Source organism: Babylonia areolata, chromosome 8 (genome assembly GCF_041734735.1).
Source record: "Babylonia areolata isolate BAREFJ2019XMU chromosome 8, ASM4173473v1, whole genome shotgun sequence".
Taxonomy (NCBI): domain Eukaryota; kingdom Metazoa; phylum Mollusca; class Gastropoda; order Neogastropoda; family Buccinidae; genus Babylonia; species Babylonia areolata.
Genome location: NC_134883.1, coordinates 38625941 through 38629268, shown reverse-complemented (window position 1 = coordinate 38629268; position 3328 = coordinate 38625941).

Here is a 3328-nt window from a genome sequence, read left to right as displayed (position 1 = left end):
CTCTTTTTTACCCAGTTATCTTTCTTTTCAGGTTCCCGGAGATGAAATATTTTTATTTTCCCTTTGATCGAATGAAGATTGGCTGTTGAATGGAGAACAGACGTTGTGTGTGAAAGCTATATTTTAACCCTTTCAGGGTTAGCTTTTGATTTCGAGTTGCTATGCTTGAGGCAGGCCGGCTGCCTGGGTACTGGAGGAGCAACTGTCGCTCTTCGGTCTCCCACACCATCACTGCCTCCCACGTCCAGATGGACCACCGGATGAAGTCGCTGTGCCACCAAGACCCAAGACTGACAGCTGAAATGGACATTGAGCTAAGGTTGTGATTCTTCCGTCCGTCTGAAAGTGTGAGATTGAGTGTGGTTCCTTTTTTTATGTATATAGTCGATTATGATTTAGGCGGAAATATGATATTTAATGAGGAAGGGAAAGGGTGAGGGGCTAGGTGTGTGTGGGGAGGGGGGGGGGTCAGGGGGGGGAGGGGGTGTATGATCATTGTTTATCCATGGCACGAGTGTGTGTGATAGCTGTGTTTTCAAATAAAGTTTTGTTCATGACATACACACATTACTGTTTTCCGAGGACGCGGGGTCAGTGTGAGCGCCCTGTCTTCTTTCCCTGCCATCGCCTGTCCCCGTTTCCGGAGGCACGACACTGTCAGTAAACGTTTTGTATAATTTGTTATTAAGAATTTTCAGCCCTCCATACAATATGAAGAAATTATACCAACGATATTATCTTTGGGTCTACCAATATACTATTTCCTGTCCTTCTTTCATATTAATGAAAACCGTAAACAGCTCCCGAAGTCTCATTCAGTACAGTTCGGTTGCTCTAGGAGGCGTCAGTGCGTTCGGACAAATCCATATTCGCTACACCAGTAGCGTGACCCAACGCGCATAGTCAGGCCTTGATGGAAAACAGAATGGAAAAAATTGATTAAAATAACAATTGAAAAATACCCCCCAAAAAACAAACAAACAACAACAACAAACAAAACAAAACAAAACAAAAACAACAACAAACAAACAAACAAACAAAACAACAACAACAACAACAACAACAAAAACACCAAACAAAACAAATGAAAGTAAAGAAAAATGAATTTAAAAGATAATGATAAAAAGACAACGATAATCCATAAATAGGGAAATGAATAAATAATGCACGCGTGCGCACGCACAGAGAGAGAGACACATATGCACACACACAACAGATGTGCAACAAACATGCAGTCTCAAGACATTAAAGCCACACTGAAACAAATGTACACAGGCCCAATACACATGAAAGCACGAGTCCAAGCACAAACTCACACGAACATACATACACGCACGTGCGCGCGCGCACATACACAGACACAGACACAGACACAGACACACACACACACACACACACACACAACGCACACACACAAAATCTAAGTTTCATTGCCATAAGACACGTTCACAAACACACACACACACACACACACACACACACACACACACACACACACACACACACACACACACACATAATTTAAGTTTTGTTGCCATAAGACACGTTCTCTAATGACACACACCGAAATCTCATTGCCATAAGACACATTATCTAATGATACACACCGAAGTCTCATTGCCATAAGACACATTCTCTAATGATACACACCGAAGTCTCATTGCCGTAAGACACGTTCTCTAATGATACACACCGAAATCTCATTGCCATAAGACACGTTCTCTAATGATACACACCGAAGTCTCATTGCTATAAGACACGTTCTCTAAATGACACACACCAAAATCTCATTGCCATAAGACACGTTCTCCAACGAAAGTACAACGCGATTTTTAGTTGAGGGAAAATATCGATATGTACACTTGCAAAATGGAACAGCCTGCAGCGACAATTGGCTCATTTGGTCGCCAGGTGAAAACTGTCATCACGGGGCAACAGGGGAATGGAGATACTTCGTGTTTGGGTCTGCCCGCCCCCCCCCCCCCACCTCCACCCCCCCAAGCCCTCCGCCCCCTCTCCGAACACTGTGCAGTCCTTTACGGCCATAGCGATGTTTGCCATTGGGGAAGGGAGTGGAGGGGGGAGAGGCGGGGGTGGGGGTGGTGGGTGATGGGTGGGGCGGGTAGGGGACTGAGAATGTTCCAGGTTTGTTTCTTGCATCATAACAAGTTACATTACTCGTTGACGATAATACACAGAGAGTGGGCCAGTGATGGAGCGCCACACTCCAGCAGGACTCAACACAGACCGTGACTTTTCAACTCGGGTCCTTCCTCCGTTACACACTGACTGGCGGGTGCTAGTCTACCTGATGAACCCAGGCCCCGTGTACGCCATTCACATAACGTGTGTAATAGAACCCTCGGCAACAAGAAGTTTGTTCCTGGCTGAATTCGAAAGAAAAAAAAACACACAAAACAAAAACACTTATACAGATTACAAAAAAAAAAAAAAAAAAAAAATAAAAAGGTGAATGTTCAGTGTTGACGTGTATTTGCTTAAATTTTAAGTTCCTCTCTCTCTCTCGCTCTCTCTCTCTCTCTCTCTCTCTCTCTCTCTCTCTCATTGAAGAAAAGAGAAAACGAAGGGAGAAAATAGGACCATAACGAGCTACCAATGATGAACAACTGGTACTAAACACACACTGTCATCTTACTACACATTGGCCTTGTCTGTATCCGAATCTCTTTCTCCCTCTCTCAACATCCCTCTCTCCCTCCCCCTCTCTCTCTCCCTCCCTCTCCCTCCCTCTCTCTGTCTCTCTCCCTCTATCCCTCCCTTTCCCCCTCTCTCTCCCTCCCTCTCTCTCCCTCCCTCCCTCTCTCTCCTTCCCTCCCCCCCTCTCTCTTTCTTGGGAGAGAAACAGAAGCAAACGTCTGAGAGAGAAAGACGGAGTGAAATACAAAAACACAGAGAGAGACATACATACAGAGACAGAGACCGACACACAGACACTGACACACAGACACAGACATACTCAGACACACAGACATACACACACACACACACACACACACACACACACACACGCACACACACACTCTCTCTCTCTCTCTGTCTCTCTCTTACAGACACACACACAGACACACACGCACACACACACACACACACATTCTCTCTCTCTCTCTCTGTCTCTGTCTTACAGACACACACACACACACACACACACACACACACACACACACACACACACACACACACACATTCTCTCTGTCTCTCTGTCTCTCTCTTACAGACACACACACACAGACACACACACAGACACACACACAGACACACACACACACACACACACACACACACACACACACACACACACACACACACA